The following is a 23,072-nucleotide window of genomic DNA, read 5'->3' as shown; positions in this document are numbered from 1 at the left end:
TGGACTTGATTCAGATGGATGTGAAGACTGCTTTTCTTCACGGTGATCTCCATGAGGAGATATATATGCAGCAGCCAGAGGGTTATGCAGTGAGTGGAAAGGAGAAGCTTGTATGCAAGCTGAAAAAGAGTCTTTATGGGCTCAAACAGGCACCAAGAGAATGGTATCATAAATTTGATACATTCATGAAATCACAGAAATTCAGGAGAAGTGACATAGATCACTGCTTGTACACCAAGAAAGCTTTGGATGGCAGTCTATTGATTCTCATTTTGTATGTTGATGATATGTTGATTGCCGGGAAATCTCGTAAAGAGATGGATGCCTTGAAGCAGAGGCTGCATCAAACCTTTGATATGAAGGATTTGGGTGATGCAAATCACATCTTGGGTATGCGGATACTTCGGGACAGAAATCAGCATGTGTTGTATTTGTCTCAGAAGGAATACATTGGCAAAGTCTTGCAGAGGTTCAATATGGACGGGGGGAAGAAAGCTAGTACTCCTTTGCCTCGATATGTGAAACTCAGTGCTATGGACAGCCCACAGTCGGATAGTGACAGGGCCGATATGGCCAAGATTCCGTATGCTTCAGCTTGTGGCAGTCTCATGTATGCCATGGTTGCTACTAGGCCGGACATTGCATTTGCAGTGGGAGTGGTTTCTAGATACATGGCCAACCCTGGCAAGAAGCATTGGGAAGCAGTGAAAGGTGTCATGAGATACCTGAAGGGCACACAGGATTTGTGCATTTGCTTTGGCAAACAGGATGCATTAGTGCATGGTTACACGGATTCGGATTATGCCGGTCATCCAGATAACCGGAAGTCTACTACCGGTTATGTATTTACATTCACAGGAGGTGCTGTGTCATGGATATCCAGGATGCAGAAGTGCACAGCCTTATCTACTACAGAGGCCGAGTATATTGCAGCCACAGAGGCTTGCAAGGAGGCATTATGGCTATCTCGGTTAGTGGTTGATTTGGGCTATACAGGGGATATTCCATTGTTGCATTGTGACAGTCAGAGTGCCATTCAGTTGGCAAAGAACCCTGTTTTTCATGCAAAGACGAAGCATGTGGATGTGAAGTATCACTTCATCAGAGAGGTGATAGAGAACAAGCAAATTCAGCTTGTTAAGATTCATACGGATGACAACCCGGCTGATCTGTTGACGAAGAGTTTGCCTCCGGAGCGGTTTGCTCATTGCAGACACTTGATGGGCATTGGATGAGGCCATTTTCAGCCTTGATATGGCCTTGTATATTATCATGTACATGCTGATTTTTTCTTTTCCTTTACTTAAGGGCACTTTGCCTTTAAGTGGGAGGTTGTTGGGGTAAAGGCGTTATGCCCACCCTTATAGTGTGTACAAGCCCATAAGTTATAGTACATAGTACACTTAGTACTTTTAATGTACTAAGTGCACTATGTGTACTAGTGCAATATACATGTGTGATAGGGGAGTCACACACTCATGCCTCATGAGTTGACTTATCCCCACAACTCTCTCTCTCTCTCTCCCTTGCTTCTCTGTGTATGTCTCCCATGAATACTCTAACCTAACCCTAATTCTGGTTTTCTCCCCATCAGGCAACCATAAAGTCACGCACAAACTCTATGCCCTGAATGACTAATTTAGCACCTAGAGCTTCATACTTGACGCTCGTTGTCATACCTGTGCTAAAACCCTCAACTTGTTTGTCCACCGGAGTTAGCTCGAAACGGGCACGCCTAGCGGTCTCTTCCGTGATCACATCCTCCGTACTGCCGCTGTCAAACAAGACAACGACTCTCTGGCCACCTATGTAGCCAAAGGACTTCAGCAATTCGTTGTGCTCATACTCCTGGTCATGGGCGCCCTTCTGCTTATCTTCGAGCTCCCGGCTAATAATTGCTAGAAACGGAAGCACCGGGGGTTGAAGAACTAGGGGTAGCCACTGGGGTCTGTGTGGGAGCTGTGCTCACCACGGAAGCTGTAGAGGCGGCGGCGGCCTTTGGAGGCTTCTTCGGACAATCCCGAGAAGTATGTCCTTTTGTGTGACAAAAGTAACATCTACCCTCCTTCCTGTACTGAGAAAGCTCCTCAGCACTCAACTTGCCACCTGTCTTGCCTGCCTCCGCTTTCTGGTCTGGAGTAAGCTTAGATGCATTGTTCGAGTTCTTGGAGCCAGAGGCTCCCGGGGTTTGTCCTGGGGAAGACCCCGTCTGGTTCTGGCTTTTGCCCCCCAAGGCGTTAGCCTTGGGAGAAGCCGGCTGGGAAGTCTTGGGCTTGCCACCATTGTGTTTCATTTCTGCACTCTGCGCAAGCGAGAGTGCGTCCTCAAAGGTGGCTGGCCTAAACATACGCACCTCCCATTGGATTTGCGTGTCCAGGCCATACAAAAACTGCCCTTTCTTGTCCGAATCAGATAAGCCTAATTGTAGACACAAGGTCGAAATTTTATTGGCAAACTGAAGGACTGGTTGCGCGTTCTGACGCGCACCCCTGAACTCGTCTTCGAGTCGCTCAAGGTAGTGGGGCGGTAAAAACCGCTGCTTAAGGTCACGGACGAACTCGTGCCATACCTGATCTGGTGTGGGCATGAGCCCACTGAGTCCACCAAGGAATGGCCTCACCTTCCAAGTACCAACTGGCTAAGATCACTTTGTCAATATCTGATTTCCTAACTGCGGCAAAGTAAGCTTCAAATTGATGTAACCATGAATACAGAGTAGTGGGATCGAGTTTACCATTATACTTACTGAAATTCATTTTCTCGGGAAAATGATTCGAGGGCGCCGCCGGTGTCAATCTGGCGTCCAAAGCTCTGAGGTAACGCTCGTGTTCCACTCGTCGCAGGGCGTCGTCTTCGCGTTGTCGAATCTCCAATGCGCGCATCTGCATCTCAAGCAAGGAGCTTGGCTGCGGCTGTGACCCTGCGAGAGGGTCCCTGTGACGAGGATCTGGTATCTGGGATACGGAAGGAAAGGGAGGAGGAGATGGAAAACGCGACGCTGGAGAGCGAGAACGCTCCTCCAGAGCCAAAATCCGCGCCTTCTGCTCATCCAACTTGGTTGTCTGGTCTGCGATTGCTCGCATCATCTGCTGGAACATGTCTTGTACACTCAAGCCGGGTGCCCTAGGTGGGCTGCTTGGTGCACTCTGGTCCCATGGTTCTGGTTCTCTCTCGTCGCCGAAGTTCGCTATAGCGGGAAAATGCAATTCCTTTCCGGAACGCAATCTGACCATCCACTATCTGTGTGGGAGACTTCCGGAGGCTAAAAACCAACCGTCCTTCGAGGGACAGGAGTCACTCCGAAAGGGGTAGTCCACCGGCGTCTAAAAAACAACCACACGAGCGAAAAAATTTTCTGGTTTTCTTTGCTGAATCTTCGTCCTTGAAGTGAGCTCTGATACCACTGTAATATGCGGAAGCTTCGGTACTTCAAAACTCAGAAATCAGCACTCTTTTCGCGACGGAATTAACGCACAAAACTGAAAGACGATGTGCAGAAAATAGAGAGAGGAAGGGGAGATGGAGAGGACACAGTATTGGGTCCCAATTACCCTCTGTAGGGCCCCCACCACGGATGGTGTATTTGCTTTATTAGAATGATGTAAATCTGAAAACAAATACAAAGTACTTGACCTTTTCTTGGCTGGAAAACCTGCCCTTGACCTTCAGTCCTTCACCCCTTTTGCTTTAGCAATGTTCTTGGCTGTCCTGGCCCTTGTTTGCTTGGAGCACTTGGTGAATTATGAGATGACTACAATGAATTCTTGGCTGGGCTTTTATACTTCTCATATCATCCAGTCGGCTGGCTTCAGGGAGCTCCACGACTGAGTTTCATTAATAAAGTGTTTTCACACTCTAAATACCTTCTGTCCAGCCTGCGCATGTATTCACACTGCTGTCCAGCCTGCGCAGCCTTCTGGGGCAGCATCCTGGCTGCTGGGCACCATGCACATGAACCAAGAAGAGTACCCCTGACTGCTGGACAGCCCTGCGCAAGGGTACTGTACTGCTGGGCAGTCTGTGTGTGCTGTCCCACACTTGGCTGACAGCCATTCTAGACCTTGTTGCCCAGCCGGCTGGCTGTCCCAAGGCCCTAAGGCTGGCCGACAGCCCTTCCAGCCCAAGCCATGGCTGGTGGGCACAATGTGGGCCCTCTTGGCCCCTTGGGGGTGGTTCTACACCTCCCCCATGCCCACACTACAAGTGCAAGTGCAAGATCTTCTAACTTGGGATAGCCCTATGGGCTGGCCCCATCTCTACATGCAAACCTACATGCCTACAGAGGCCTGGCATCCAGTTGCAAACCAGATACACAGAACATCTGACATCTGGCACTGCTTCATGTGCAGGACAGTGCACACCTGACCTTGGACTCATGTGCAGGACAATGCACACCTGACCTCGGACGACTGAGATGGATCCCTGGCTGACTCATCCCGGACTGGGCTCACATGGGACCAGTTCACCATCCCAGGTCCTGCACCTTCTGTACAGAAATGTCTACGTGGCATCCAAGTGCGGGATGCACGTGACAGTACATGATCGTTTGAAGGCCAAGAAAGCTGAATCTTATATGGATCATGCAATGGCAATGATTGCTCAAGAGTTGCACATGCAACCGAGGGATGCAGCACGTGCATACTTGGCTTGTACCGAGGATGCCTATGCAGAAAAGGCAACCATCCCACATGTCTTGGAATTCCCACTGGTGCCCGAACAAGAACTTATGTCTAAGAGGATAAATCTCCATGCTATGGGAGAGGAACAATTAGTGACTTCACGCCATGCAGGAATACCTCATGTAGCCCGTGAAGGATACAATGTTTATGGCAGTGGTCAAAACGTATGTCAAATGCGATTGCCGGTTGAAAATGTACATGCACAACACATGCAACATGGGTTGCAATTTTCTGTTGGTGCAGGTATTCCGTGTATCTCTCATGCCACTCATGCCTTCGAGTATGCTCGTGAGGAAGAAGTTATGGCTGGAAATATACATGCACAACACATGCAACATGGGCTGCAATTTTCTGTTGGTGCAGGTATTCCGCGTATCTCTCATGCCACTCATGCCTTCGAGTGTGCTCGTGAGGGAGAAGTTATGGCTGAAAATGTATCAATGCATGTTGAGGGGCCAGCCATGCCTCATGCTTACAGGGCACATGTATCTATGCCTTATGCATCACCTTTTGGTCCAAAAATGATGCCAGTCACAGGGGCTGTCCCAATGGACAAACATAGGGGAAAACATGTTGAGATGCACACACATGCATTAAAGTCTCGTGACTTCAAAGCCGGAGACAAATTTGTGAAGTTTGACACATATCATGGGGAATATGATGCATCAAAGGCACTTGCTTTTATTGCCCAGTTTGATATTGCTTTCAGTGATGAGGATTTCACTCAGAAATCCACGATCCGGCATGTAAGCATGTTCATGAAAGGATGGGAAGAGTTCAATGAGAGATTCTATGCTCAATTCTTGCCTCCCAATGCATTGAATGAGATAACAATGAAATGGGATTGGGTAAAGCAAAATGAGGGGGAATCGGTAAATGCATATGTACAAAAGTTTTGGAAAGCGCTCTTGGAGGTGTCTCCATTTATGCATGTCACCGAGGCGGAAAGGAAGAGAAGGTTTCAATCGGGATTGCAACCCGTGTACAAAGCGGGATTACAAATGTATCCTGGTCATACCTTACACCAATTAATCGCAGCCGCCACTGCCACCGAGCAATTGGAACTCAAATTGAGTTGATCCAATAAGGCTAAATCCTCACTTCAAGGCAAAGAGAGGGCTGTCCAAAACCTGCAAAATGATGGACAGCCACCTAAAAGGGACCAAAACCAAGCCAAATCAGGTCCAAAAGCTGAAAATAAGTTTGCTAAAAAGTGCCCTTATAAGCCGGCAAACTTTGGTCTTAGTGCTGAGAAGAAGGAGCAATATATGCGTGAAGACAAATGCTTTACTTGTGGCAGCACTGAGCACATGGCAAGAGCATGCCCAAATAAGAAGAACAAAGCTGAAAATGCTAATGTACCGAAGCCCAAGGTACATATGGTTCCCGATGTGCAAGGGGATACAATCCATGATAGCAAAGATAGGGTTGTATGCAAAGCTTGGGAACAACTCAAGAATCAGCCCGCTTTGTTTATGTTTGATGATTGTGCAACGGAGAATTTCATATCCACTCAGATGGCAGCTGCTTTGGGTATTGAAGTGAAGGACATGGGTAGGGGCTGCCTTTGTTGGTAGAGAAGTGCAGGTCATGCCTATTTTTGGCAAGTTGCGCATACACATTCAAGGCTATGTGGATCATGAGGATTTTCTTGTGGCGTCTTTGAATGACTGTGATGTATTGCTTGGAAAGCCTTGGCATACACGTATTGATCCGTGCAAGGCTTACAAGACCAACAGGATCACCTTCATGCATAAAGGTCGAGAACATGTAATTGATGCTGGTGAAGAGGGTGATACCATTCCCCTTGTATCTCATGTACAAATTAAGAAAGTAATGAAAAAGAGTATTTTTGCGTACTTGATTTTTGTACGAGATCCTGTTGAGGAAAATAATGTACATGTAAACACTCTTTGTAATGATAGGCTGAAATTTTTGCAAGAGCACAATGATTGTTTTGCTGATGAGTTACCAAATGAGTTACCACCTGAACGACCGGAAGATCATCGCATTGATCTTGTGCCGGGTAGCTCACCACCTAATAGGCCAGCCTATCGTGTAAGTGCATCCCAAAAAGAGGAGATTATGAAGCAAGTGAATGAGCTTCTTGAGAAGGGTTTGGTTCAACCAAGCTCTTCTCCATATTGTTCACCCGTCCTCTTAGTTCAAAAGAAGGATGGATCCTTTCGTATGTGTGTGGATTATAGAGCTTTGAATAAGCTTACCATCAAGAATTGGTTTCCGATTCCACGCATAGACGACATCCTTGACAAGTTGGATGGATCGGCATGCTTTAGCCGAATTGATCTCAAGAGTGGATATCATCAAGTGCGTATAGTGCCTGAGGATGTACACAAAACTGCTTTCAGGACAGCATTTGGGCTTTATGAGTATCTTGTTATGCCTTTTGGTCTTACAAATGCCCCGGCTACATTCAATAGAATGATGGATCACATATTCCGTGGGTACATGAAATTTACAGGTGTCTTCTTTGATGACATCCTAGTCTTCTCGAAGACCGAAGAAGTTCATAAAGCTCATTTGGCTATTGTTTTTGAAGAGCTCCATAAGCATAAACTCTTCATAAATGCAAAGAAGAGTGAGTTCTTCTTGTCAGAGATACATTATCTTGGGCATATTGTGTCCAAAGATGGAGTGCGGATGGATCCTGCAAAGATTGATGCAATTCGGAATTGGCCCGAATTGAGTTCGGTGCATGAGATCCGTAGTTTTCTTAGATCATGCTCTTACTACCGTAGGTTCATTCGGCACTTTGCATGGATTGCTTCTCCTTTGCATGATTTGACAAAGAAGGCCGTGTTCAAATGGACTAATGTAGAAAGAGATACATTCCTCAAATTGAAAGATGCAACTACTCATGGTCCAGTGTTGATCGTTCCGGATTTGCAAAAGCCCTTTTGTGTGGAATGTGATGCATCTAGAAATTGCATAGGAGCTGTCCTTAATCAAGAGGGACACGCCGTGGCTTATGACAGCCGTAGGTTGCATGATGCGGAGCTATCTCTTGGTATATATGAGAAAGAGCTCTTGGCTGTAATTCATGCACTTACTATATGGAAACATTACCTTCTTGGGGTTGATTTCACCGTGAAGACAGATCACCAGAGTTTGAGGTATTTTCTTACTCAAACTAAGTTGTCAGAGAAGCATATGAGGATGGCCAATTTCCTCTCTATGTTTCATTTTCAGATCTTGCACACCCCGGGAAAGAAGAATGTAGTGGCCGATGCATTGTCACGAAAGCCGTATGTAGCAGCTATCTTGGTTGCCTCTCATGGGGACTTGTCTACCATGCGTGATTTGTATCATACGGATGCTGATTTTGCCACTATTTGGGCTGATTTGATGGCTGGTCATGCACATGCCTCATATGTGATCAAAGAGGGTTATCTCATGAAAGATAATTGCCTATGTGTGGTGTCTGACATGAGACAAAAGGTTTTGGATGAGTGCCATGCTCCTCCATATGCTGGTCATAGAGACATAATGTCTACTACGCACATGATTGAGCAGTATTTCTTTTGGCCACGTATGCGGAAGGACATAGAGGCACATGTACATACATGTATCACCTGTCAAAAGGTCAAATTTGATAGGCAAAAGGCACCAGGTTTGCTTCAGCCATTGCCTATTCCCACGCAGCCATGGGAAAGTATTACAATGGATTTCATTATGGACTTGCCACGTACCCAACAGGGTAATGATGCAATTTGGACAATTGTGGACAGGTTTAGCAAGTAAGCTCATTTCTTGCCGGTCAAAAAGACCATCAAAGCTGAGCATATGGTTAAAATATATCTTGCACAAGTGTTCAAACATCATGGAATGCCGAAGTCCATTGTGGGGGATAGAGATCCCAGGACTACAAGTCTCTTTTGGCGGGCCTTATTTGATAATATGGGCACCAAATTGGACTTCTCATCAGCTTATCACCCTCAAACGGATGGGCAAAGTGAGGCTGCAAATTCAGCCGTGTTGGATCTCTTGAAATGTTATGTGGCGGATCAGAAGTCTTCTTGGGAGAAGTACTTACCGCTTGTGGAATTTGCATACAACAACATAGTGCATGCATCTACGAGAAAGGCCCCGTTTGAGATTGTTTATGGTAAGGTGGTTTTGCCACCCATCCTTCGCACAAAGGATGAGATATTTGCAGCTGATGAGTATGTAAGAGACTTGGATATTGCTTTTGCTCAGGGCGGACAGCCATTGCAAGGTCACAAGACAAGCATAAAAAGGCTGCCGACAAGCATAGAAGGCAATTGGATGTTAAAGAGAATGATTGGGTATTGCTGAAATTTGAGAAAGCAAGACTTGCAAAGAGGCCTCGCAAAGAGGATGCATATCCTAAGTTTGCAACCAGGTACTATGGGCCTTTTCGAGTGATCGAGAAGATCAATGAAGTGGCTTTCAGATTGGCATTACCTAGTCATTGGCACATACACAATGCTTTTCATGTGAGTCTCCTTCGCTAGTATGTAGGGCCGAAGCCCAGTGAAATGGTCATTGAGGATCCACCAGAAGTGGATGAGCTTGAGGAGATCTTGCAACCAGAGCAGATTGTGTATCACAAGGAACGCAAGCTTGCTGCAGGCAAAGTTGTGAGGCGTTACCTTGTGAAGTTTAAGAACTATCTTCCCATTGATGCTAAATGGGTAGATGAAGAGTTCTTCAAAGATTGCCCGCATGTGCTTCAGACATGTTTGGATGCATTTCAGTTGCGGACAACTGTTTAGAAGCGGGGGGGAATGTCACCATTTCGCCACCCGAATGGTTCACTCTTGCTTTCACACTATGTACATATTGGATTGGTGTCCATGGCTTATGGAATGTGCCTATGCATGTGATTGACACGTGTCATGTTGTATAGTTGGATATGATATTCCGCTGGGACTCGACTATCATGCTCGGAATATCTGGAGGACTTGGCTTTCCGCTGGGACTTGTGCCTTTGTGTACACGCCTGGAGGATTGGCTTTCCACTGGGTCTGGTATCGCAAATACTTGCCTGGAAACGCCTGGTCTTATATGGTTTCATGAACGAAAATTGCTCATTCCAATGCTGCATTGCATAGCATCTTTATGTGCTTGCCAACAAATGAAATTGCATGCTGTTTTCATGCCTGCATGACCTATGTGTAGTTCCGGGCTAGGGGACGCCTGTCCGTGAACCGCGCGTGTGAAACTGTCTGCTGACATGGTTGTGTGGCATGTGAACAGGTGGTAAGTATTACCCAATCTAAATCCCTCTACTTTCTTGTCTACTGAAGTCGGGACGAAACGAGCTCGCCGAGCGGTGTGTTTTGTGACCACGTCCTTCGTGCTGCGGCTGTCAAACAAGACGACGACTCTCTGGCCACCTATGTAGTGAAAAGTCTTGAGCAATTCGTTGCGCTCATACTCCTGGTCTTGGGCGCCCTTCTACTTATCTTCGAGCTCTCGGCTAACAATTGCACCAATTGAAGCACTGAGATCTGAAGAACTAGGGACAGCCGCTGGGGTCTATGAAAGCTGGGCTCACCATGGAAGCCGTGGAGGCTGGGGTGGCTGTTGTGGGGTGGTAGTCTTCTTTGGATAATCCTTAGAAGTGTGTCCTTTTGTGTGACAAAAGAAACACCTACCCTCCTTGTATCGAGTTGTCTCATTAGTACTTAATTTTCCACGGATCTTGCCTGCCTGAGCTTTTTGGTTTGAAGTAAGCTTGGGCGCGTTAGTTGAGTTCTTGGAGCCAGAGGCTCCCGTGCTCTGTCGTGGGGAAGATCTCGTCCTTTCCCTCCCAAGGTGGTTGCCTTGGGAGTGACAAGCTGGGAAGTCTTGGACTTTCCTCCATTGTACTTCATTTCAGCACTTAGCGCAAGCGAGAGTGCATCTTCGAAGGTGGCTGGTCGAAACATATGCACTTCCCACTGGATTTGCATGTCAAGGACATAAAGGAACTGCCCTTTCTTGTCCTTGTCAGATATGCCCAATTGCAAACATAAGTTTGAAATCTTATTGGCAAACTGTAGGACTGGTTGCACGTTTTGATGCGTCCTCCCTAAACTCGGCTTCAAGTCGCTCAAGGTAATGGGGCAGTAGAAACCGTCGCTTAAGGTTGAGGACAAACTTGTCCCAAACATAAGCTGCCATACCTAATCTAGTGTGGGCATGAGCCCATTGGGTCCACCAAGGAACGGCCTCACCTTCCAAGTACCAACTAGCTAAGATCACGCTGTCAAATATCATTCTTTCTAACTGCAACAAAATAAGCTTCAAATTGATACAACCAAGAATAAACAGTTGTGGGGTCAATCTTACCATTATACTTACTGAAGTTCATCTTCTCAGGAAAATGACTCGAGGAAGCCGCTGGTGTCATTCTTGCGTCTAAAGCTGCAAGATATCTTTTGTGTTCCACGCGTCGTCTGGTGTTGTCTTCTGCAGCAGCAGCACGAGATGCTGCCACACGGTCTTCTATCAATCGAATCTCCATTGCTCGCATCTGCAACTCGAGGGTCGAACTCGGCTGCAGTCGTAACCCTTCAAAAGGGTCATTCGGTAGAGGATCTCCTATGGGAATCTGGGAAATAGAAGGAGAGGGAGGAGCAGACAGAGAAAAGGGGGCTGGAAAACGGGTGTGCTCTTCCAAGGCCAAGATCTGCACCTTCTGCTGTTCCAATTTGATGCTCTATTTTGCGATTGCTTGCATCATCTGTTGGAACATATCTTGCACACCCATCTCTGCTGCCTTTGAAGGACTGTGTGGTGCTCTTTGTTCATGCTGCTTGTTGGTTGTCTCTATAGGGGTCGGCTTGTTTGGTGAAACCCCACAAGCAGGTTAAATTGGCAATAAATGCCTTCTTTTCACACTAAGCTACCCTGGCCACCCTGCGCATGTTGTTGGGTAGTGCTTGGGTCTAGCCATCAGGTGCTAGGCAGCGCCTTTTGGCCTAGTCGACTGGGTGCTGGGCAGCACCCAGGTGTGGCCACCTAGCTGGGTTGGCTCATAGGCCAGTCGACTGCTTGGCCAAGTCTCTTGGGCTGGCCGACAGCTTGCCCAGCCCTTCCTTGGGCTGGTGGGCAAGTCCTAGGGCCTGCCTGGCCCCTCTTGGGTAGCCTAAGCATACCCAATGCCCTTTCTATAGTAAAAGTGTCCTGCTCCCAATCGAGAATAGGCTCGTATTGACGAAGCCACTGGATTCCTAAGATCATGTCACACCCCAAAAGAGGCGAGACAATGAAATGTTGTTGGAACGAGGCCTTCTGAACTTCAAGGGCAAATTGCTGTGCCTTCTAAGATATGTGGATGTGGAGACCAGGTGTGAACCCGTCCACATCCAAATGATATGGTACTAATGTGCAGCTCATCTTGTTAGCTAACTGGGGAGAGATGGCGTCCTCAGAACTGCCCATGTCAAACAGGACTACAAACTGTCGGCCCTTGGCAGAGCCATAAGCTCGGAGTGCAGCATCGCTCTCACCCTCTTGCGTAGTATCAAGTACCACGGATGGCATAGGATGCATAGAAGGTAAAAGCTGAATTGCATTGGTGGTAGTAGGCGGGGCTGGAGGAGCTGGAGATGCTGTGGCAACTGTGGCAGAAGGTGCTTTGGAGGCTTGCTCCGCTTGCCACAAATTGCCATTTGTGGCAATCCTTCTTACCATGCCCTATGATATGACAGAAAAAACATCTATTTTTTGACTGGTATTTCCTTTGCTCCTCTTGAGGAAGATAACTTGCAGTGATGCCTGCTTTAGCCTTTTCCTCAGGGGTTTTCTTAGGCTTAGATTCTTTATTCTTCTTACCCCCTGAACTAGAGCTATTACTGTCGTCCTTCTTAGCATCTTTAGAAGATGCATTACCTTTCCCTGGCTGCGCAGCAGAGTGCTGCTACTAGGGTTTGGTACTGGACTGTGACGATTGCTTGGGCTTGCCTCCGTTCACCTTCATTTCTTCATTTTGAGCAAGAGTCAAAGCCCGGTCATATGTACTGGGTTCAAAGTTGCGAATTGTGAACCGGATGTTGGGATCTAATCCACGAATGAATTGATCCATCTTGGCCTGCGCAGATAGCCCTAACTGTTGTGCGAAAGTGATAACCTTTCCAGAAAATGGAAGCACTGCTGACCCGTTTTGTTTGAGTCCATAGAACTCATGTGCCAGGCCGGTTATATATTGTGGCGGGAGGAATCTGGTCTTTAGGTCATGAACAAACATATCCCAGCTAAAAGTTGACACCTGTGGTCTGGTCTGTTTGAAGACTAGACCAATGCTGCCACCAAGTGATTGCCTCACCTGTAAGGTGGGGAGCCGCTACGTGGACTCTATCTTGAGGATCTCTGATCCTAGCTAATGGAAAATGAGCAGTAAATTGATGAATAAACTGATTAACTGCCAAATGATCACACTTACCATCATACTTACTAAAATTCGGTTGACTTCGAATGATGATAGTCGATGTCACGGGATGGTGGCACCTGAGGCTAGGGAAACTGAAGAAAGGTGTTGGTATCTAAGATGCATGGCCTCCTTTTCCCTTTGGTGCTCGAGTAACATACGTTCTCGATCGAGCTCTCGTTGGTGCTCCCGAGCGGCGAGTTCAACTTGACGCCGGTCTTCTTCCATCCTGCGTTGGGCTTCCTTATAGTCCCATCTGTCTGCTTTTTCTTGTTGCTTTCTTGCTTCAGCTTCAGCTTTTTCTTGTTGCTTTCTTGCTTCAGCTTCTGCTTTTTCTTCTCTCCGTCTAGCCTCGTCTTCTCTTCTTTGTTGTTCCATCTGAAAGAAGAGGGAGATGCAGTCGGGGGTTGCTGGAGACGGAGGAGGACGTGTTGCTGTTGCCTCCAAGAGTTGGAGGTGCTCCATGAGAAGTTGGTTCTGAGCTCTAAGTAGAGCTATGATGTCTGCTGTAGTCGGAAGAGCAAGGTCTCCTTCGGGGAGACGTCTTTTGGCTGATGGGTACTCTCCTCTGTAGGCATGATGCTGAAGTCGGTGGTCGTGCTGGAACGCAATCTGACCATCCAAGGATGCCCTCACGTTAGGATACGGTGTGTGTGGACAAGCTGAATTTGATACCAATGTAACATGCAGCGGAAGTATTTGTAATTTGAGGATACTGAAAACTGAATGAATGCTGAAAACGCAAGGGGGTACTGAAGGCTGAATGCTGTAGATGCTGCATTTTGCTGTATGGAGGCTGAATTGCTCAAGCGTTGATGCTCCTAGATGCTGATGAGGAAAACGCTGAAGGCTGATGTGCTGAATTTTGCAATCGCTTATGCTCCTTGTGTTGAAGGCTCCAAGCGTTGAGTGCTTCAAGGCTGAATGAGATATGAATGAATGAATGGATGATATGCTCAGCTATTTATATGGACTTGAGATGCTGGTCGGCTGGTTATAGAGCTGGCCGACTGCATCTGTCTTGGATAAAATAAAGAAATGATGTAAAAATGCCCAAAAAATTGTTGTAAATTATGGGAATAATATTGGGTAAATTCTAATGAATGCTAGATGATATCTGAAGGCTTCTACAATGGTCTAGATGGCCTACATGCATATGGGATGAATGCTATGCATAAATGCACACGTCTTGTCCTGAGGCTTCTACTAACTCTACATGAATGAATGCATCTCTTCAAGTGGGTTAAGGAACTTGGATTGAGTGACTGACTGTCTAAGGCTGAGAATGACCTACGTAGCTCGTGCCTGACTTATCCTGGACTAAGGATTACAATGGGGTCACAGCGTATGACAATTTATCATCCTAAAAGGTGCTAGTTATGTACAATGTTGCACTGATGATGATGAGCCATCTTGTCACCATGCACTACAGTGCAGAGTGCATGTGACAGTGGAGGCGCAAGATCTGCCACCAAACCTATTGTGCCTTCAGGCAATTTCAAAGGCAATGCTGTTGGGTCTTATTAGGATTGCCACACTGGTTGTAGGATACCAGGTAGCTAGCAATTGCATGCCATGTGCCCCCCTGCAAGGCTCTTGGTGGGCTACTGTTAGGCCTACATACATGGGAAGTTGGAACCATATCAGGGCTCCCACCTTCGTGGTCCACGTGTTGGGTCTCCCAAGTGATGGTCTTGAAGGTGCCAAGAGTCGAAGTGGAGGCGCAAGATCTACCACCAAACCCTACTGTGCTTTCGTGCAACCCCAAAGGCAATGCTGCCGTTGGGTCTTATGAGGATTGCCACACTAGCTGCAGAATACCAGGCGGCTAGCAATTGCATGCCATGTGCCCCACTGTCGCTTTTGTAGGCTACTGCTAGGTCTACATACATGGCCATGAAGAAAGCTAGAAGACGACGGTCACCATGCCAAAAGGTTGAAAGAATTCAAAGTAGGTGACAAATCTGTAAAGTTTGAAGCCTATCATGGTGATTATGATGTAAGCAAGACAATGGCTTTAATAGCCTATTTGACATTGCCTTCAGTGATGAGTTGCTCTCTGAGAAATCAAAGATTCTCCATGTGAGTTTGTTCCTAAAGGGCTCGGTTGCCCATTGGTGATGTCACGACCCTGTGAAAATGGAATAGCACAAGTGTGAGCATGGTGGTTGTTGAGCAAAATAAATATTAAATGATTCATATGGGGTGCCCGGACAAAGGGAATGATGTGTGGACATCTTCAGGTGTGAAGGGGGACCAAGAACATTAATATTTTTAATGTTCTAGCCATGGGTGGCCCCTAGGAACTTTAATGAATTTTAAAGTAAGGGGCCTAGATATTTTTGGAGAGAGGGGCAACTCCACTTTTGGAGTTACACGCCTATCTAATCTCTCTCTCTCTCTTGCTTTTGGAAAAAACGTGCAAGTTTCATGCGTGGAAGAGAGGAGAAGAACAGTCGACTGCTTTATAAGAGGAGTGCTGGCTGCTGTTTCCCGTACAGAACAGGCCGTACAGATCTTGCAGGTACAGGCCACGTGGCTGCTGTACGACTGTAGGTTCAGGTTGCTGCGTACGGATTAGTACAGGCGGCGCTGGCAGGTTCAGACTGCAGGCGGCTGTTGTGCAGGCGAGTACTGTACGGTACAGACTAGCGCACAGAAGGGGACTGTACGGTGCAGACTAGCGCACAGAAGGGGACTGTACGGGCTGAACAGTTCAGGTGCAGCAGAACGCTTGACACATGCTGGTACAGTTGTTGTACGACAGCTGAAACAGGTAGCAACTGCACGTACAGAACTGTATGGATAAGTACAGCAGAGTACTACAGTGCTGTACGGATTGGTACAGTGGAGTACAGCTGACCTGTACGGACAGGTACAGACAGAAACAGTGCTGTTCAGTCCTGAACATTATCAAGCGTTGAATCTCCAGCTGGCAGTGCTGTATCAGAGCCTAGTTGGTGCATCAGTCGAGTGGTTGCAGGGAGAAAAGTACAGACAGTTTCTGGCAAGTACAGGCTGGTACGATCGGTCCCACGGGTGCAAAACCACGCACTGAATTGGTAGGGTGAGCTCGTGGTTGACTCGAGGAAAGTCATCGCTGAAAAATTCAGCAACATGTTTGATACAGAAGACGAATATTTTTACAATGAAGAGGAAGAGCAAGAGACCTCTCTTGAGAGAAATGAATCTGAGGATATTCTTGCAGGAGAACAGGCTGCAGATGATGAGCAATATGAGGATGTAACACAGCCAGAAAATATGCCTAGTAAAGAGGAAGATGATGCTCAGTTTAAAAATCGTTTGGCCGGTGTAATGGATGTGTTTATGCAGCTCACACAAAGTGAGAAGTTTGCTGAATTTATGAGATCCCGTTCTGAGCCTGAAAAGAAGAAGAAGAAGGTGCGTTCTAAGAACCTTCCTCGGGGTCATAGTGCTGCCTTCCCACAGGATCCATCTTTTGGATAGTTTCCGAACATGCAACATGCTTTTGGTGCTAACTCTCAGAGTTCCTTTTTCGGACAGCCATCTATTCCTCAGCAGTCTATGCATCTAGGTTACTTTGGTGGTGGCTCTGTGTTCCAATCCATGATTGGGGGTTATCCTCAGGGAGACATGGGTATGCCAGGGACTTTTGGAGCCAATTTTCAGCCTGGTATGCAGGGGAATATGTATGGTGGTATGCAGTCCGGAATGCAAGGAAACATGTTTGGGGGCATGCAACCTGGAATGCAAGGAAATATGTATGGGGGCATGCAGCCCGGTATGCATAATGGTATGTTTGGAAACATGGCTGGAATGTATGGCATGCTAGGTGTGGGAATTGGTAATGTTGACCCTATGATGGGCACGAATGCTGGGTAGCAATCTTGTGAAGCCACTTCCTTACGATAATCTAACGCCTATGGGTAAGGTGAAGGATTATAAGGAAGGGGGAGCTACTGTGAAATTTGATACATTCAGTGGAGCCAAAGATAAGTTAAAAGCACTTACCTTTTTACATCAGTTTGATGCTGCTTTTTCTGGTGGTAATTACACGGAGTCCTCTAAGGTGAGAAAATCTGCGACTTTTCTCAGAGGCAATGCATTGCAGTGGTGGTCTACTCTTCTTTTGCAGGGCATAGCACCATCTACTTGGGTACAGTTTAAGCAGGTGTTCTCTTCCGTATGGCTCACATCTACTTTTGAGGTGGATGTAATGACAGCATGGCACAAGTTGGATGCATCAAAGTGTGAAAATCTTGAAGATTATAATAAGAAGTTTTGGAAAGCTTTACTCCCAGTTACTTCTTACCGTGTAGTGCCTTTGTCTGAGCAGGTAGAGAAGTATTGTTGTGGGCTGCCCAAGGAAGTGCGTGACTATTGCTTCAAGACTCGAGTAACAAATATGTCACAGATGATAGAGAATGCTATGACAGCTAATGCGTTACTCACTGGAGTCTCATCTGGATTTAAAGGCAGTAAGAACTCGAGCAAGAAATCTGAAAAATCAGGGCATGCTTCGCGTGATGCAAAAGGGTCTACAGAGACGCGGTATAAGAAGTTGCCAATGCCCAAGAGAACTGAGGAGAGACAGGCTTTGAGGGATGCTCGGAAATGTTTCTACTGTACAGAAGAGGGACATATGTCTTTTAATTGTCCCAAGAGAAAGTCCCAAAAGAACTCTGACACCAAAGGAGAGCCCAAGTCAAAGAAACCAAAACCATCTGCCGGGTTAGTTCTTGATCTTGTTGGGGAACAGCCAGGTGGTGAAGAGACTGAGTTGTGCAGGGCATGGGGCAAAGTGAGAGATCAAAATGCCTTGATATTCTTTGACACAGGTACTAGAGCCAACTTTATTTCACTGGATTTGGCTGGCCGATTGGGGATTCGTGCAGAGGAGATGGGGCCTTTATATGAGGCTAACATGGCTTGCCCTGGGTATACAGAACCCGTCACTCCTATTATTGGGAATCTTAGGCTTCATTTACAGGGTTATGTGGACAGTGAAGAGTTTTTCATCATGCCACTTGATGGATGTGATGTTTTGTTGGGTATGCCATGGTGCCACAGTACATGCGGTGGTGGATACATACGATAGGAAGATCACTTTGACTCATAGAGAGAAAGAATATGTTTTGGATGTAAAGCTAAAAGGGGAATCTGTTCCTATTGTATCAGCTTCGGCAATTTCATCAGTAATGAAAAAGCATCTTTCCGCGTACTTGATTTATGTAAAGGATGCAAAAGATGATGAGTCTAAGTCTAATTTGTCTATGTTAGATAAGGACAGGACTGATTTCTTATGTGGGCTCCAAGATTGTTTTTCCGAGTCATTGCCAGGGGAACTTCCTTCGGAAAGGCCAGAAGATCATGCCATTGATCTAATTCCTGGTAGTACTCCACCAAATAGACCGCCGTACCGTGTTAGTGCAGCCCAACAAGAAGAAATTATGAGTCAGGTACAGGAGCTGTTGAATAAAGGGTTGATACAGCCTAGCTCATCACCCTTTTGCTCACCTGTACTCTTAGTGCAAAAGAAGGATGGTTCTTGGCGCATGTGTATTGATTACAGGGCGTTGAACAAGAAATACATCAAGAATCGATTTCCCATTCCGAGGATCGATTACATTTTGGGGGCTCCACAGTCTTTAGTCGAATTGACTTGAAAAGCGGGTATCATCAGATACGTATTAGACCGGAGGATGTGCATAAGACAGCATTTCGAACCACGTTTGGGTTATATGAGTTCTTGGTTATGCCCTTTGGTTTGACAAATGCACCTGCTACATTTAACAGAATGATGGACAGGATTTTCCAGCCTCATAGAGCGTTTGTGGGCACATTCTTTGATGATATGATTGTGCATTCACAAACTGAGGAGGAGCATAGAAGGCATTTGGCCATTGTGTTTGCAGAACTCCGGAACCATAGGCTGGTTATTAATGGCAAGAAGAGTGAGTTTTTCTTGCAAGAGATACATTTCTTGGGGCATATCGTGTCTAAGCATGGAGTCCGGATGGATCCATCGAAGGTGGAAGCAATTCTTAATTGGCCAGATTTGAGGACCGTGCATGATGTACGCAGCTTTTTGGGATTGTGTTCCTATTACAGGCGGTACATACGGTATTTTGCTGAAATTGCTTCGCCCCTTCATGCCTTAACAAAGAAGGCAACTCCGTTTAGATGGGCTGATCAGGAAATTACAGCCTTTAAAAAGCTAAAAGAAAAGCTTACTTCGGATCCAGTATTGGTCTTACCGGACCTCCGAAAGGCTTTTGTTGTCCAGTGTGATGCATATGGAAACAGCATTGGGGCAGTTCTCATGCAGAAAGGACATGTGATAGTCTATGAGAGTCGAATATTGCAGGATACCGAGAAGCATTTACAGGTTTATGAGAAAGAGATGTTGGCTGTAATTCATGCTCTTTCTACATGGAAACACTATTTGCTTGGGGCTGATTTCACTGTGCAGACAGATCATCAGACTTTGCGATATTTCCTCACGCAAACTAAGCTTTCAGAGAAGCATATGCGATGGGCAAACTTTTTGTCTATGTTCCACTTCCAGATTGTGCATGTGGAAGGCAAAAAGAATGTTGTGGCAGATGCTTTGTCACGCAAGCCACAGGTCTCAGCAGTTTCACTTGCTTATCATCATGAGCTTGATGAAATGAAAGAGCAATATGCCCATGATGAGGACTTTGAAAGGTTGTATGATCAAATATCTGAGGGTCAGTGGCATGAGCACTATACTCTCAGAGATGGGTTCTTGTTGATTCATGGGAGACTGTCTGTTACCAGGCAATTGCGCCTCAAGGTTATGATTGAAAGTCATGCTCCACCGTATGCAGGTCATAGAGGTATTGACGCCATGGTAAAAGTAGTTGAGACTTTCTTTTATTGGCCAACCTTGAGAAGAGATGTTGATGCTTTTGTTACGCAATGCATCGTATGTCAGAAGGTAAAGTTTGACCGTCAAAAGACACCAGGGTTACTACAGCCTTTACCTATTCCAGATAGACCATGGGAGAGCGTTGCCATGGATTTTATATTTGATCTTCCATGTACACAAACGGGCAATGATGGCATTTGGACTATCATATGTAGGTTCAGTAAACAGGCTCATTTCATTCCCGTGCGTAAGACGATCAAAGTTGATCATATGGTGAAGTTGTTCATGGCGAACATCTTCAGGTATCATGGCTTGCCTACGTCTATCATTAGTGACCATGATCCACGGATGACGAGTTTATTTTGGAGAGGGTTGTTTGACAACATGGGTACAACTCTCAAGTTTTCATCGTCATTTCATCCACAAACAGATGGTCAATCGGAAGAGGCTAACTCTACAGTGTTAGATCTTCTTAAGTGTTATGTGTCAGAGCACAAGCAACAATGGGAAAAGTATCTTCCTTTGGTGGAGTTTGCATATAACAACACTGTCCATACCTCGATGGGCAAGGCGCCTTTTGAGATTGTGGAAGGAGGGAAGAAGGTACCACCCATTTTGCACACAAAGAATAAGATCTTTGAGGCTGATCAGTATGTGGAAAACATGGATGAAGCTTATCGGAGAGTTAAGTTGGCACTCCAGAAAACTCAGCAAAAGCAAAAGAAAGCCGTAGGCCGTGACAGACGTGCTTTAGAGTTTGCATTGGGTGATTGGGTTCTTTTGCGATTTGAAAAGGCTAGGCTCAAGAAGATGAAGGGTAAAGAGCGCTTATTCCCTAAGTTGAGCATGCGTTATTATGGGCCTTTTCAGGTATTGGAAAAGATTGGTGAGGTGGCCTATTGCTTGAAGCTACCAGATCACTGGAGGATTCACAATGCATTTCATGTGAGTCTCCTTAGACCTTTCCGTGGGGATGTGCCTGAGGATGTATCAGATGAGGCTCAGCCGGAAGTTGAGGAACTTGATGAGGTTCTTATTCCAGAGCAAATACGGGCATATAAGGAAAGAAAGGTACGAGGTAAAGTTTCCCGTCGCTATCTTGTGAAGTTCAAGAACTATTCACCGATGGATGCGAAGTGGATGGAGAAAGATGACTTAACAGATTCACCTCAGGTTTTGCAGCTTTATCTCGATGCCTTTGAGTTGGAGCCGACTCTTGTTACGGCTCATTCAGGTTCAGCAGAGCATGGGTCTGGAGCATTGCCTGATGCTCAAGAGGGGGGTAGCACCTCCACTCCCTTGATACAGACAGGCTCAGATGACATCTAGAGGTCGCTTGGTGCAGTTTTTGTCTCACCCGAAGGTACTGATGGCTGACAGTACATCTGTTTATGGGACTTCTATGATATATGTGTACTAGTCACATTGGATGTTGTGGTTGTGTATGGTTCACAGTGGTATACAACTTGGACTATTACTACACCATTGGTTTGCAGTGAATGTTGTTTCATATGCATGGCTTAGAAAGATTGGGACGCTGATCTTGCCATATTGTATATTTCACTTTGGATATTTTGCTATATCACCAGATTGCAATCGAGGACGCTTGCCATTTTTCAAGAGGGGGGTATGTCATGACCCTGTGAAAATGGAACAGCACAAGTGTGAGCATGGTGGTTGCTGAGCAAAATAAATATTAAATGATTCATATTTGGGGTGCCCGGACAAAGGGAATGATGTGTGGACATCTTCAGGTGTGAAGGGGGACCAAGAACATTAATATTTTTAATGTTCTAGCCATGGGTGGCCCCTAGGAACTTTAATGAATTTTAAAGTAAGGGGCCTAGATATTTTTGGAGAGAGGGGCAACTCCACTTTTGGAGTTACACGCCTCTCTCATCTCTCTCTCTCTTGCTTTTGGAAAAAACGTGCAAGTTTCATGCGTGGAAGAGAGGAGAAGAACAGTCGACTGCTTAGAGGAGTGTTGGCTGCTGTTTTCCGTACAGAATAGGCCGTACAGATCTTGCAGGAACAGGTCACGTGGCTGCTATACGACTGCAGGTTCAGGTTGCTGCGTACGGATTAGTACAGGCGGCGTTGGCAGGTTCAGACTGCAGGCGGCTGTTGTGCAGGCGAGTACTGTACGGTACAGACTAGCGCACAGAAGGGGACTGTGCAGGCTGAACAGTTCAGGTGCAGCAGAACGCTTGACACATGCTGGTACAGTTGTTGTACGACAGCTGAAACAGGTAGCAACTGCACGTACAAAACTGTACGGATAAGTACAGCACAGTACTACAGTGCTGTACGGACTGGTACAGTGGAGTACAGCCATGGTTGTTTCTCGTACGCGTACGAATCAATTCGTACGTACGATTCGTACGGTACGATACCGTACGATATCGTACGGTACGATATGCCAGTTCTGCCCGTTTTTAGCTGTTGCGCCGCCGCCGACTGCGCAGTTTTGTAGCCGTTTCTGTCCGTTGTTGTAGCCGTTTTGTAGCCGTTTGCTGGCCGTTTTGGGCATGCTTTGTGGCCCATGTGCCCATTGGCCATGGCCCATGCTACATGGCCTTATAAAATGCCCACCCCCTAAGCCTCTCTCAAAGCTCTAGCCTCTCAATGCTCATTACTCTAGTGAGTTGTAACCATCCCCCTCTCTTGAGTCTTGCTCAAGTGACCATCAAGCCCCCCCCTCTCTCTCTCTCTCTCTCTCTCTCAACTCTCAACTTTCAAGCCACTCTCTCCCCCATAGGCCCTCTCTCAAGCCTCTCTCTCTCTCAAGCCTTTAGGCTCTCTCTCTCTCAAGAGTCAAGACTCAAGCCTCACTCTCTCATTTTCTCAAGCCTCTCTCTCTCTCTCTCTCTCTCTCTCTCTCTCAAGCCTATCCATCTCTTGAATCTTCTAACTTCTCTCTCTCTATTACAATGACAAGGGAGAAGAATGAAGCCTTCAATGTGCATGCTATCCATGTAGAGAAAGTCGATGGAAAGTCCAAGTCATATAGGTGGACTTGTAAGTATTGTGGCAAACAATACACAAGTGGAGTTACTAGGCTTCTCCAACATGTTGGAAAGGTGGGGGGGCAAGTTGCGCCATGCAAGGAAGTCCCCCTTGC

General features: G+C 46.4%; 1 protein-coding gene across 1 annotated transcript in view; it reads left to right on the top strand.

Moving 5' to 3' along the window:
- The window catches only part of LOC147624277 (NADP-dependent D-sorbitol-6-phosphate dehydrogenase-like), a 72,963-nt gene that overhangs the window by 28,957 nt on the left and 20,934 nt on the right, over window positions 1–23,072 (top strand). The window lies entirely within an intron of this gene.

Source organism: Cibotium barometz, chromosome 25 (genome assembly GCF_041138505.1).
Source record: "Cibotium barometz isolate CiBa-2024 chromosome 25, ASM4113850v1, whole genome shotgun sequence".
In the NCBI taxonomy this organism is placed as follows: domain Eukaryota; kingdom Viridiplantae; phylum Streptophyta; class Polypodiopsida; order Cyatheales; family Cibotiaceae; genus Cibotium; species Cibotium barometz.
This window is presented reverse-complemented; position numbering and strand designations above follow the sequence as displayed.